Source organism: Leuresthes tenuis, unplaced genomic scaffold (genome assembly GCF_036924035.1).
Source record: "Leuresthes tenuis unplaced genomic scaffold, fLeuTen1.0.hap1 SCAF_2, whole genome shotgun sequence".
In the NCBI taxonomy this organism is placed as follows: domain Eukaryota; kingdom Metazoa; phylum Chordata; class Actinopteri; order Atheriniformes; family Atherinopsidae; genus Leuresthes; species Leuresthes tenuis.
In genome coordinates, this window is record NW_027325356.1 from 29,248,117 (window position 1) to 29,263,173 (window position 15,057).

At 41.7% G+C, this 15,057-nt stretch overlaps 2 non-coding genes across 2 annotated transcripts; both read right to left on the reverse strand.

Annotated features, from left to right (window-relative positions):
- Positions 1 to 6,977: 6,977 nt before the first annotated feature.
- On the reverse strand, positions 6,978 to 7,090 carry LOC140302611 (U5 spliceosomal RNA). The gene has a single exon (XR_011915064.1). It is a non-coding gene; the product is annotated as a U5 spliceosomal RNA (small nuclear RNA).
- Positions 7,091 to 7,501: 411 nt separating this feature from the next.
- LOC140302522 (U2 spliceosomal RNA) lies at positions 7,502 to 7,684 on the reverse strand. The gene has a single exon (XR_011914985.1). It is a non-coding gene; the product is annotated as a U2 spliceosomal RNA (small nuclear RNA).
- Positions 7,685 to 15,057: the final 7,373 nt, after the last annotated feature.

Here is a 15,057-nt window from a genome sequence, read left to right on the forward strand (position 1 = left end):
GGCTGGACATTCACACCTACTTGCAGCTGAACACCGCCTCTATCGCTTTTGATGATGGATGGACGATGATGGACGATGGATGAACCTTTTCTTAACTGCTTTTTACAACCTTTGGTCGGACGTTCACACCTTCTTGAAGCTGAACACCTCCGCTTCCGTTTTTGATGGTGTATATTCGGGCATACGAACCTTTTCTTACCCGCTTTTTACAAACCATGGTCGGACATTCACACCTTCTCTTAGCTGAACAACTCCGCTGCCTCTTTTGATTGTGTACAGTCCGGTGTTTTAACATTTTCTTACCCGCTTTTTACCAACTATGGTCGGACATTCACACCCTCTTACAGCGGAACACCTCCGCTCCCTCTTTTGATGGTGTACGTTCGGGCATTCGAACCTTTTCTTACCCGCTTTTTATAAACCATGGTCGGACATTCACACCTTCTCCTAGCTGAACAACTCCGCTGCCTCTTTTGATTGTGTACAGTCGGGTATTTTAACATTTTCTTACCCGCTTTTTACCAACTATGGTCGGACATTCACACCTTCTTGCAGCCGAACACTTCCGCTCCACCTTTTAGTGTTCTATCACACTTTTTTTTCCCCCGCATTTTATAGATTATGGTTGGAAATTCTCAACCACTCTCATCCGAAGACCTCTCCTCCCGCTTTTGTTAATATATTTGAACTTTAGTCGGACATTCACACCTACTTGCAGCCGAACACCACCTCTCTCGCTTTTGATGATGTGTGGACCGGCATTCTTACCTTTTATAACACATTTTTCAGCAATTATGGTCGGAGATTCACACCTACTCACAGCCGAACAACTCCGCTCCCGCATTTGATGGTGTATAGTCGGGCATTCTCACCCTTTCTCATCAGCTTTTTGCAAATTATGATCTTACATTCACACCTACTTGCAGTTGAACAGCTCTGCTCCCGCTTTTGATTATGTTTGGTTGGATATTCGAACCTTTTCTTAACTGCGTTTTACAAACTTTGGTCGGACGTTCACACCTTCTTGCAGCCGAACACCTCCGCTTCCGCTTTTGATGGTGTATATTCGGGCATTCAAACCTTTTCTTACCCGCTTTTTACAAACCATGGTCGGACTTTCACACCTTCTTTTAGCCGAAAAACTCCTCTCCCGCTATTGATTGTGTACAGTCGGATATTTTAACCTTTTCTTACCCGCTTTTTACCATCTACGGTCAGACATTCACACCTTCTTACAGCGGAACACCTCCGCTCCCTCTTTTGATGGTGTATGTTCGGGCATTTGAACCTTTTCTTACCCGCTTTTTACAAACTATGGTCGGGCATTCAAACCTTCTTGTAGCCGAACACATCAACTCCTGCTTTTGATCATGTATGGTTGGACATTCGCACCTTTTCTCACCCGCTTTTTCTCATAGACTATTCTACCATCAACAACTTGGAAACCATAATCGCCTCTCTAGATGCAGAAAAAGCATTTGATGGAGTGAACTGGAAATTTTTATTCGCAACATTAAACAAATTCGGGTTTGTGTCACACTTCATCAACTGGATAAGGATATTATATAGCTCCCCAAATGCAAGTGTCAGGACAAATGATCAAACTTCTCCAAGCTTCAGTCTGCAGAGAGGTACAAGACAGGGTTACCAACTTTCTCCCTCACTTTTTGCTATTTTCATCAAACCTTTAGCAGCTGCTATCAGACAAGATAGAAATATTAAAGGCATCCAACCCCAAAATATTGAGCATAAAATAAGTCTTTATGCTGATGATGTATTACTTTTCCTTCAGAACTCACAGATGTCTCTCACTCACACGATCACACTCATAAATAAATTCTCTGCACTTTGTGACTACTCTATCAACTGGTCTAAGACCACAGTTCTGCCCATTAACTGTAGGGTCCAGAATATACCTGCGATCACTTTACAGTCAGGAAATATTAGATATTTAGGCATAAACATTTCCTCCAGGCTCTCAGAGCTAACAAAGCTAAATTATGTGCAATTATTAAAGAGAATAGAGGACGAGCTCTCTCGTTGGAAGTCCTTACCTATATCACTTATGGGGAGAGTTACAACCATTAAAATGATGATACTACCAAAAGTTAACTATTTGTTCTCAATGATCCCCATAAAACCATCTGCTAGTTGGTTTAAGTCACTAGATTCATGCATCTCCAAATTTCTGTGGAAAAACAAACCCTTAGTTTAAAAACCCTACAGAAGACCAAGGACAGTGGTGGATTAGATTTACCTCATTTTCAGCACTAGTCCTTTGCCAATAGGTTACAATATATATCAAAATGGTTTAAACCTTGTTGTTGTCACAGTTCCCAGAGACGTTGTAATCGTTGAGGATTCTATATTCACCCCCTCATTAGAGGCACGTGTTGCAGATTGATGACACTGAATCTTCTTCTCTGTTCATTGCTGGCATCATTCCCAGCATCGTAAGTGTTCGTGGCATTGTTAGCCTCTTCTTTTGGATCTTGATATCGAGCATCTTTTTGTATTTCTGGTTTGTCAGTCCTCTCTCTTCGTTCACCGGAGTCTTCGTCTCTTTGTCCTTGAGTTTGGTGATTTTTTCTTCTTTTGATGCCTTGACACAGTGTGACAGGTGATACCACGTGGGAGATCCTTTAACTTGGACTGCTGTCCCTGTGCTGCGAAATGGCTGTGGTGCTCAAATGGTCTCTCCTTCATCATATACACAGTTATTTATACATCACCTTCCACCATGAAGCGTTGTCCCTTTTTGTTTCTCTCTTTGTTCTTAAAATGCTGTTATGCATGTCTAAACCAATCCATTAAATTAGATCATTTTGGCAGTAAAGCGATCTACAATGTGCTTGGTCGCAAAGCTGCTCATCTGTGGTAAACAGCTCTTCAGAAAGGCATTCTTCAATTGATTTCACTAATTTTATGTAATAATTTTGTGATTTCCTACAAAACTACACTTCTTCTCCCATCTGTCTGAGTATTTAATATTGTCTGGGTCCCGTTAAAACATGTATTTTTCCCATCTAATTCCTTGTTTGCTTTAAAACAAGTATTCCCCATTTTCTATCCCTTCAGTAACCAACCAGTTTGTATGGAGTACACTGGAGCAACTTGACTGATCAGTAAAACACTGCTTTTGTTGTCACCGCAAGGCTTCCCCCGTCGGTTGTTTCACTGAGACACCACTGAGTAACTACAACTCAACACAGTTTATACACATAACATTCATATACATACTAACAAACAAACAAACAATTATTTATCGCAATTTTCTCATCTCTGTTTGAACGTACACCCAGGTAAATATTCCTTTAGTCTTGTCATACCGACTATGGACCCATTCATTGTTTAACTTCACTGTTTTGCAAATCCTAATTGAATATTACACATTGACATTGAACTTTACTGGATAAGCAGGTCTTCATTGCATTCAGCAGCCTATATGTGAGCATCTATGTGTAAGCTGTTCTTCTTTGCATTTATCAGCAGCAAGCAATTCTTCATTGCACATGCATATGAAAATAGTACAACAATTCCAATGCGTTAGCGAAACCTTCTATATCAGGAGTGTCCATCATGATGCTGGGAATAGAACCTCTTTCCCAGAATAGTTCATTACTCAACTCATCATAACTCCGCAATGAGCACATTTCAAAGTATCATTCCTCTACATGTATTCAAAAATCTATGTGTAAATGTTTAATATTTCTTATATTTGTTGATGTCATTCTGTGTGCATGTGGCCTAAACCCAATCTCTGTGTGGCAATTTTAATTTAAACAAGTTGAACTCTGCCTCTGATCATTTAAAAAAGGTGTGTACCAATATCAACCTTTCTCAGGTAATTACTGATCCTACAAAACCAATCTTAAGAGATCCTTCAAGGTTGTCCCTGATTGGCTCAATCTTAACAAATCAAAGGTAGAAAATCCGCAGTATCTGAACTTGGTGTTAGTTATCACTGCTCAATAGCCTGTATCAGAATTGCAAAAATGAAAACATTAGGTCCACGCTTGGTATCCAGATCCTGAAACATCTCCATGAGCAGGATTTTTTTTTAACTGATCTGTTGAATAGTTATACTCATGACACTGTTAAAATCCCAGATGAAGATCTAGCACTTGACCATTTTTGTAAATCTTCTAATTCCATAGTTGATAAACACGCCCCTTTTAAAAAGTATAGAACTTAGAACAGGTCTAGTCCCTGGCTTTCGTCAGAACTGTCTTCTTTACTTAAAAAATAAATAAACCTTGGATGCTAGCTGGGCATATGAGGGACCCGGGTCATTGCCTTGCTTTTAGGAAGCTTAGAAATAAAGGTACAGCAGAAATAAGAAAGGCCAAGTCTGATCATTATCTAAATTTGATTCCCAGAGCTTACTCAGATTTCAGAAAAGTCTGTCCTACTGCTCCTGTTTTTAATTAGACTTCTATGCCTTCGCAGTCGCAGCTTTGTCACTCCTTTTAAGCTTATTGTATGTTCTAAATGTTGTTTTAATCGTGTCTTCAAAAGTTTTTTTTTTTTTTTTTTGTCTCAGCTATTGTATATGAGATTATTTTCTCCATTTATCTCCAAGTTTAAATAAATGTTATTACTAGTGTGGCACTTTCTATGTCAAGGGGACAGTGGTGGTACTCTGCATGGTTATTTTAGTCACACCCTATGTTCTCATGTTAGCCGTTGTTTTCTTCACTGAGGTTGAGATGAACCCCCTCCTGTTGAGAGAATTCCCCTTTGTAGTCAGACTTTTGCCTCAGAAAACAGTGGTGGGTAAATAATCTTTCCCTACTTCTGAAGGTCGTGGTACAATGTGATAAGTGAATCCAAGAAGTCCTTCAGCTGCTGTGAGTGATGTAAGTAGTACCTGAAATGGACCTTCCCCCCATTGGGCTGGACCAGTTCTTTTTCTTTATCACTTTGATGATGATCCAGTCCCCGGGTTTTACTGTCTTCAGAGATTCCTTCACCGGTTCACCTGGAACAGACTAAACAGAAGAGATCTCTCTACTTGTTAATATTTGTATACTGCTAAGGTTTCTTCTCTTTTTCTTTTTTTCTTCATCATGTCAGTTGATGACTGTGTTTTGACTGTGGGAGTACAAATGGTCTTCCATACCTTTTCTCAAATGGAGTTCATCTTGTGCTAGTTGGAGGATGCATTTTTAGGATGGTAAACAGTAAACCCAATATTTCCCATTTCTTCCATGATTTTTTTCAGTCTTGACTTAATTATTCCATTGTGTCTCTCCACGAAACCTGCTGATTGTGGATGATATGCACAGTCGTTTCTAAGGTCTATTTTAAGTTCTTTGCCATCAGTGAGATGACGTTGTTTACACAGTGTGTCAAATTATCACTGAAGATCTTTTCAGGAATTTCAAATCTAGAAATGATTTATTTTACCCGTGCTTTTGCTACTGAGAGTGCATCGGCTTGTGCACATGGAAATATTTCAGTCCATTTGGTAAAAACCTCTGTTGTCACTGAGCAGAATCGTTTCCCTTAACATTAATTTAGTTCAATGAAATCTACACAATAATGAAATAATGAAATCCAAACAAATATGTTGAAAAAGATACACTGGCTTAGGGAATTATCTTCGTTTTGGTCTTAGATTGCCCTGTTGATTGTATTTTGCACATATTTGACCTGCTAGACAAAACTTTATTCATTTACTTATTCTAAAAAGAAATTATTTTAGACCTGGAACGATCCATTTTTTATGGAACTCCAAATGGGAAAGGTTGAGGAGGGAAGTACTGAAGAAGCCAAAAGTGAAGGGAGGGAAAGCAGTACCAGATCTGTATTTGTTTTTAGGAAGTCTCTTTACCTCTGTCCAATTAAAGTGTGCAATTAACCCATCCAAAAACCCAGCGGCAGCTGCAATGGCAAGATTATGGATGGGGGCCTACATGAGAAGATTACGACTTTTACCATCAGACCTGAAAGTACCTGTGTCTTTTAATCTAACAAAAAGTTATGCTTTTATAAAGACATTTTTAAACCATTTTAATTTAGAACAAGAAGATGTACAAGTTTTAACGTGCCATCGATCTTTGCTCTCTGTTGTGCAGGAGCAGGCCCCAGTGAGTCCAGTGCTTGGGCTCACTCTTGGCGAGCCCTCAACAGTTTGGCGCAGTGTGAACCTTTCAGCTCTTCTGAACAGACTTTGGGATTTGTCATGGATGGTGGCTCACGAGATTCTCCCAGTCAGATCTGTCATGCACTCCAGGGGTATGTCGGCGACGGCCACCTGCCCCCGTCCAGGTTGTGGCGCGCCTGAGACGGTGAGGCATTTCTTCTGGGAGTGCAGTGCTGCTGTGGACTTGTGGGCAACAGCCGACTCCTTAAATTTCCCGTACTTACCAGCAAGAGAGGTCCTGTCAGCACAATTGGTGCTTTATGGGGTGAGTCAAAATCAGAACCTCAGGAAAGAGGAATTTGTCAAAAGGTGGCTCACCCTGGCCGCCATCAAAGACGCCATATGGACCTCAAGAAACTTGCTGGTAAGAAGGCACAAGCAGATTCCCCCCGTGGCTGTGATCCAGATGGCAGTAGCAACAGCCCAAGAGGCTGCAGGCCAAGGACGCAGCCACAAAGAAGCATCGCCTCTGTGCTCACTCGGACGAAGGAGCCGGAGTCACACGAAAAAAAGGTCCAAGCAATAGCAGAAGGCAGAGAAGCAATAACTGTCCACTGGTTCACGTCCGAGGGCCCTTCCTGGCACAATGCGCACTTGTAGCGGTGTTCTTTTTATGGCCATAGGTGGCCAGAGTGTCACTTTGCACCTCCGCCCACCCGCTGCACTGAGCACTCTTCAGCCCTTAAATGGCATAACTTTGCACTCCCGCACGCTCCAGCGAGCACCAATCAAGCAACATCGGCACAGTCGCAACAAGTAAGGCAACTCTACTCAGAGAAGTCACTCTGCACAGTAACAAGATTTCTTTTACACAGACAGAAAGGGCTTCACCCGCAAAGGTAAAGCCTGCCAAAATTAGAAACAACTCATTAGTGCTGCTCTCCACGGAAGTGTTTAGTAAAAGGCGAAAGACTTGTACGTTATGAAGAGAAACCAGAGTACGATTATCCATCACTGCGGGAGCAGGGCATCAGGCTAGTTGGCATAGCCACCTTCCCCATGGTGAGCTTTGCTTGGTTGAGACGCTTGCTCCCCCCCCTTGCTCCTCGGCTGACCAAGTAGGAACAATCGGGCCCTATTCGATGGCTGCCTTGTCTTTTACTCTGTGCAAAAGACAAGGCAGCCACAAACACCACGGGAACACCGTATTGAGGCTTTGTTCTGACCGCTCATTCGGTGTCGCGTTTCTTTCAAGCAATTCTCCCGGTTAGCCCGCAATCGGCTCGCTCCCAGAGTCGTGTTAAAGTCCACTTCGCATTCACTCTCTTTTCTCAGCAGATTAAAAGAAAGTTTCATCTTGGGCTCCCTGAAACTTCCATCCTGCACCGCTGTTTGCTTTTGCACAAGAGCAGAGAAGAGCGCACCGTTCCCAGTGGCACTGCAGTACCGGGTCGATGCTTGGAGTGAACGGAGCAAGCTCCTTTTTCAACTCCTATTGCTAAAAATCCATTTAATATGTAGTCCTCGTATAGAGGACATATCAGATATTAAACTGAGTCTTTATGGTGTTATTTCACCCATTAACACTTAAGGTACCTCATACAGTGGCTGTGATATGGTTACTTAACAAAATATCTTTACCAGACATCTCTCCTACATAACTGTTCTTCTTTCACAGCCACACCTTGTTGTTGAGAGATGTGCTACACTTAATCCATCCACACTGCTACCTACCCCACAGATGGAAAGCCTCATGATTGCATGTCAGAAATACCCATCAGTGTTTTACCCAGGCCAGACTTAACTGATACAACGTTGTACTTTGTAGAATGAGAAAAAACTTCTTCAGCAATAAGCATCTCTCGACATATGACGAAATACAGATTTTGCTATAAAATTAATTCCTTCTATCAGCCTGACTTAAAACCGTTTGTCCTCCTTATTTATCCACTTCAAATCGAGTTTGAACAATTAAAAAAATTTTGTAGTTTTAGAAAGAACAACTTAATCTTCAGCAATCAGTATAAAAAGAAGGTAAGAAAAGGTGCAAATGCCAACCATACATCACTAAAAGGTGGAGCGGAAGTAATCGGCTGCAAGTAGGTGTGAATGTCCGACCATAATTTGTAAAAAGCTGATGAGAAAGGGTGAGAATGCCCGACTATACACCATGAAATGCGGAAGCGGAGGTGTTCGGCTGCAAGAAGGTGTGAACGCCCAACCAAAGTTTCTAAAAAGCAGTTAAGAAAAGGTTTGAATATCCATCCAAACATAATCATAAGCGGGAGCAGAGCTGTTCGACTGTAAGTAGGTGTGAATGTCAGATCATAATTTGCAAAAAGCTGATGAGAAAGGGTGAGAATGCCTGACTATACATCATCAAATGCGGGAGCGGAGGTGGTTCAGCTGCAAAAAGGTGTGAATGTTCGACTAAAGTTTGTAAAAAGCGGGTAAGATAAGGTGCGAATGCCCGACAATGTATGATCAAAAGAGGGAGTGGAGGTGTTCAGCTGCAAGAAGGTCTGAATGTCCTTCAATAATTGCTAGAGAAAATTAAAGAAATTTTTCGAAAATCAAACCACACATGATCATAAGCAGGAGTGGAGGTGTTCAGCTGCAAGAAGGTTTGAATGTCCGAGCATAGTTTGTAAAAAGCGGGTAAGAAAAGGTGCCAATACCCGAACATACACCATCAAAAGAGGGAGCGGAGGTGTTCCGCTGTAAGAAGGTGTGAATGTCCGACCATAGTTGGTAAAAAGCGGGTAAGAAAAGGTTAAAATACCCGACTGTACACAATTAAAAGAGGGAGCGGAGTTGTTCAGCTAAGAGAAGGTGTGAAAGTCCGACCATGGTTTGTAAAAAGCGGGTAAGAAAACGTTCGTATGCCCGAATATACACCATCAAAAGCGGGAGCAGAGCTGTTCGACTGCAAGTAGGTGTGAATTTCAGCTCATAAATTGCAAAAAGCTGATGAGAAAAGGTGAGAATTCCTGACTATACACCATCAAATGCGGGAGCGGAGTTGTTCGGCTGTGAGAAGGTGTGAATCTCCGACCATAATTGTTGAAAAATGTGTTAGAAAAGGTAAGAATGCCGGTCCATCCATCATCAAAAGCGAGAGAGGTGGTGTTCGGCTGCAAGTAGGTGTTAATGTCCAGCCATAATTACTCACAAACGGGTGAGAAAAGGTAGTATTGCCAGACCATACATGATCAAAACAGGGAAGCGGAGGTGGTTCAGCTGCAAGAAGGTGTGAATGTCCAACTAAAGTTCAAATATATTAACAAAAGCGGGAGGAGAGGTCTACGGATGAGAGTGGTTGAGAATTTCCAACCATAATCTATGAAATGCGGTGAAAAAAAGTGGGTGTGAATATCCCACCATACAAGTATGGTGGAGAGGAAGCTGTGAATGGCCGACCATAGTTTGCAAAAAACGGGTAAGAAAAGGTTCGAATGCCCGAATATATACCATCAAAAGCGGAAGCGGAGGTGTTCGGCTGCAAGAAGGTGTGAATGTCCGACCAAAGTTTGTAAAAAGCAGTTAAGAAAAGGTTCGAATATCCAACCAAACATAATCAAAAGCGGGAGCAGAGCTGTTCGACTGCAAGCAAGTAGGTGTGAATGTCCTCAACGTTTTTCTTTGTTGAAATCGATCTAGACATTGATAAATATGAAGGACAAAGCAGTTTCCACTTGGTTTGAGTGAAGGAATTCATTTTATACATAAAATCCCAAATCGTGCAGAACGTATGAAAAGAAGCTTATTCTCGGATTCCTCGTCCTTCAGTGTTGCACTTTCTTCTACTGCAAAATACAATGTTTTTCTTTGTTGAAGTCGATCTAGACATTGATAAATATGAAGGACAAAGCAGTTTTAACTTGGTTTGAGTGAAGGAATTCATTTTATACATAAAATCCCAAATCATGCAGAACGTATGAAAAGAAGCTTATTCTCGGATTCCTAAACCTCCAGTGTTGCAATTTACTATACTGCAAAATACAACGTTGTTCTTTGTTGAAATCGATTTAGACATTGATAAATATGAAGGACAAAGCAGTTTCCACTTGGTTTGAGTGAAGGAATTCATTTTATACATAAAATCCCAAATCATGCAGAACGTCTGAAAAGAAGCTTATTCTCGGATTCCTGATTCTTCAGTGTTGCTCTTTCTTCTATTGCAAAATCCAATGTTCTTCTTTGTTGAAGTCGATCTAGACATTGATAAATATGAAGTTAAAAGCAATTTTAACATAGTTTGAGTGAAGGAATTCATTTTATAGTAAAATCCGAAATCGTGCAGAACTCATGAAAATAAGCTTATTCTCGGATTCCTGCACCTTTTGATTTGTTCTTTCTTTTACTGCACAGTCCAATGTTGTTTTTTTGTTTAAATCTATCTAGTCATTGATAAATATGAAGGTAAAAGCCGTTTTAACATAGTTTGAGTGAAGGAATTCATTTTATAGATAAAATCCCAAATCGTGCAGAACTCATGAAAGTAAGCTTATTCTCGGATTCCTGAAACTTTAGATTTGCTCTTTCTTTTACTGCAAAGTCCAATATTGTTTTTTTTGTTTAAATCTTTCTAAACATTGATAAATATGAAGGACAAAGCAGTTTTAACATAGTTTGAGTGAAGGAATTCATTTTATACATAAAATCCCAAATCATGCAGAACGTATGAAAACAAGCTTATTCTCGGATTCCTCGTCCTTCACTGTTGCACTTTCTTCTACTGCAAAATACAATGTTTTTCTTTGTTGAAGTCGATCTAGACATTGATAAATATGAAGGACAAAGCAGTTTTAACTTGGTTTGAGTGAAGGAATTCATTTTATAGATAAAATCCCAAATCGTGCAGAACTCATGAAAGTAAGCTTATTCTCGGATTCCTGAAACTTTAGATTTGCTCTTTCTTTATAAAATGAATTCCTTCACTCAAACCAAGTGGAAACTGCTTTGTCCTTCATATTTATCAATGTCTAGATCGATTTCAACAAAGAACAACGTTGTGGACATTCACACCTACTTGCAGTCGAACAGCTCTGCTCCCGCTATTGATTATGTTTGGTTGGATATTGGAACCTTTTCTTAACTGCTTTTTACAAACCATGGTCGGACTTTCACACCTTCTTGTAGCCGGACAATTCCCCCCCTTCTATTGATTGTGTACAGTCGGGTATTTTAACATTTTCTTACCCGCTTTTTACCAACTATGGTCGGACATTCACACCCTCTTACAGCGGAACACCTCCGCTCCCTCTTTTGATGGTGTATGTTCGGGCATTCGAATCTTTTCTTACCCGCTTTTTACGAACTATGCTCGGACATTCAAACCTTGTAGCCGAACACATCCACTCCTGCTTTTGATGATGTATGGTTGGGCATTCGAACCTACTTGTTGCCCGCTTTTCATTAATTATGGGTGGACATTCACACCTTGTCGCAACAAAACACCTCCGCTACCTGTTTTGATCATGTATGGTTGGACATTTGCACCTTTTCTCACCCGCTTTTCGCAAACTATGGTCGGCCATTCACAGCTTCCTCTCCACCATACTTGTATGGTGAGATATTCACACCCACTTGCATCCGAAGTCCTCCGCCCCCACTTTTGTTTATATTTAGTCAGTCATTCGCACCTTACCCGCTTATGGCAAAACTATGGCCTTCTTGCAGCCAAACACCTCTGATCTCGCTTTTGATGATGTAAGGTTGGGCATTCAGACCTTGCTTCACCTGCTTTTCACCAAATATAGTCGGACATTCACACCTTCTTGCAGCCGAACACTTCCGCTCCACCTTTTAGTGTTCTATCACACTTTTTTTTCCCCCGCATTTTATAGATTATGGTTGGAAATTCTCAACCACTCTCATCCGAAGACCTCTCCTCCCGCTTTTATTAATATATTTGAACTTTAGTCGGACATTCACACCTACTTGCAGCCGAACACCACCTCTCTCGCTTTTGATGATGTGTGGACCGGCATTCTTACCTTTTATAACACATTTTTCAGCAATTATGGTCGGAGATTCACACCTACTCACAGCCGAACAACTCCGCTCCCGCATTTGATGGTGTATAGTCGGGCATTCTCACCCTTTCTCATCAGCTTTTTGCAAATTATGATCTGACATTCACACCTACTTGCAGTTGAACAGCTCTGCTCCCGCTTTTGATTATGTTTGGTTGGATATTCGCACCTTTTCTTAACTGCTTTTTACAAACTTTGGTTGGACGTTCACACCTTCTTGTAGCCGAACACATCCACTCCTGCTTTTGATGATGTATGGTTGGGCATTCGCACTTTTTTTTTACCCATTTTTCAGAAATTATGGGTGGACATTCACACCTTCTTGCAGCTGAACACCTCCACTCCCTCTTTTGATCATACATTGTCGGGCATTCGAACCTTGTCTTACCCGCTTTTTACAAACTTTAGTCGAACATTCACACCTTTTTGCAGCTGAACCACCTCCGCTCCCTGTTTTGATCATGTATTGTCTGGCAATACTACCTTTTGTTACCCATTTGTGAGTAATTATGGCTGGACATTCCCACCTTCTTGCAGCCGAACACCTCCGCTTCCGCTTTTGATGGTGTATATTCGGGCATACGAACCTTTTCTTACCCGCTTTTTAGAAACCATGGTCGGACTTTCACACCTTCTCTTTGCTGAACAACTCCGCTCCCTCTTTTGATTGTGTACAGTCGGGTATTTTAACCTTTTCTTACCCGCTTTTTACCAACTATGGTTGGACATTCACACCTTCTTACAGCGGAACACCTCCGCTCCCTCTTTTGATCGTGTATGTTCGGGCATTGGCACCTTGTCTTACCCATTTTTCAGTAATTATGGGTGGACATTCACACCTTCTTGCAGCTGAACACCTCCTCTCCTGCTTATGATCATGCGCGGTTTGATATTCGAAAATTTTCTTTCATGTTTTCTAGCAATTATCGATGGACATTCAGACCTTCTTGCTGCTGAACACCTCCGCTCCCTCTTTTGATCATACATTGTCGGGCATTCACACCTTGTCTTACCCGCTTTTTAGAAACCATGGTCGGACTTTCACACCTTTTAGTAGCCGAACAACTCCGCTTCCCTGTTTTGATCATGTATGGTCTGGCAATACTACCTTTTCTCACCCGTTTGTGAGTAATTATGGCTGGACATTCACACCTACTTGCAGCTGAACACCACCTCTATCGCTTTTGATGATGGATGGACCGGCATTCTTACCTTTTCTAACACATTTTTCAACAATTATGGTCGGAGATTCACACCTTCTCACAGCCGAACAACTCCGCTCCCGCATTTGATGGTGTATAGTCAGGAATTCTCACCTTTTCTCATCAGCTTTTTGCAAATTATGATCTTACATTCACACCTACTTGCAGTCGAACAGCTCTGCTCCCGCTTTTGATTATGTTTGGTTGGATATTCGAACCTTTTCTTAACTGCTTTTTACAACCTTTGGTCGGACGTTCACACCTTCTTGAAGCCGAACACCTCCGCTTCCGTTTTTGATGGTGTATATTCGGGCATACGAACCTTTTCTTACCCGCTTTTTACAAACCATGGTCGGACATTCACACCTTCTCTTAGCTGAACAACTCCGCTGCCTCTTTTGATTGTGTACAGTCGGGTATTTTAACATTTTCTTACCCGCTTTTTACCAACTATGGTCGGACATTCACACCCTCTTACAGCGGAACACCTCCGCTCCCTCTTTTGATGGTGTACGTTCGGGCATTCGAACCTTTTCTTACCCGCTTTTTACAAACCATGGTCGGACATTCACACCTTCTCTTAGCTGAACAACTCCGCTGCCTCTTTTGATTGTGTACAGTCGGGTATTTTAACATTTTCTTACCCGCTTTTTACCAACTATGGTCGGACATTCACACCCTCTTACAGCGGAACACCTCCGCTCCCTCTTTTGATGGTGTACGTTCGGGCATTCGAATCTTTTCTTACCCGCTTTTTACGAACTATGCTCGGACATTCAAACCTTCTTGTAGCCGAACACATCCACTCCTGCTTTTGATGATGTATGGTTGGGCATTCGAACCTACTTGTTGCCCGCTTTTCATTAATTATGGGTGGACATTCACACCTTGTCGCAACAAAACACCTCCGCTACCTGTTTTGATCATGTATGGTTGGACATTTGCACCTTTTCTCACCCGCTTTTCGCAAACTATGGTCGGCCATTCACAGCTTCCTCTCCACCATACTTGTATGGTGAGATATTCACACCCACTTGCATCCGAAGTCCTCCGCCCCCACTTTTGTTTATATTTAGTCGGTCATTCGCACCTTACCCGCTTATGGCAAAACTATGGCCTTCTTGCAGCCAAACACCTCTGATCTCGCTTTTGATGATGTAAGGTTGGGCATTCAGACCTTGCTTCACCTGCTTTTCACCAAATATAGTCGGACATTCACACCTTCTTGCAGCCGAACAGCTCTGCTCCCGCTTTTGATTATGTTTGGTTGGATATTCGAACCTTTTCTTAACTGCTTTTTACAACCTTTGGTCGGACGTTCACACCTTCTTGAAGCCGAACACCTCCGCTTCCGTTTTTGATGGTGTATATTCGGGCATACGAACCTTTTCTTACCCGCTTTTTACAAACCATGGTCGGACATTCACACCTTCTCTTAGCTGAACAACTCCGCTGCCTCTTTTGATTGTGTACAGTCGGGTATTTTAACATTTTCTTACCCGCTTTTTACCAACTATGGTCGGACATTCACACCCTCTTACAGCGGAACACCTCCGCTCCCTCTTTTGATGGTGTACGTTCGGGCATTCGAACCTTTTCTTACCCGCTTTTTACAAACCATGGTCGGACATTCACACCTTCTCTTAGCTGAACAACTCCGCTGCCTCTTTTGATTGTGTACAGTCGGGTATTTTAACATTTTCTTACCCGCTTTTTACCAACTATGGTC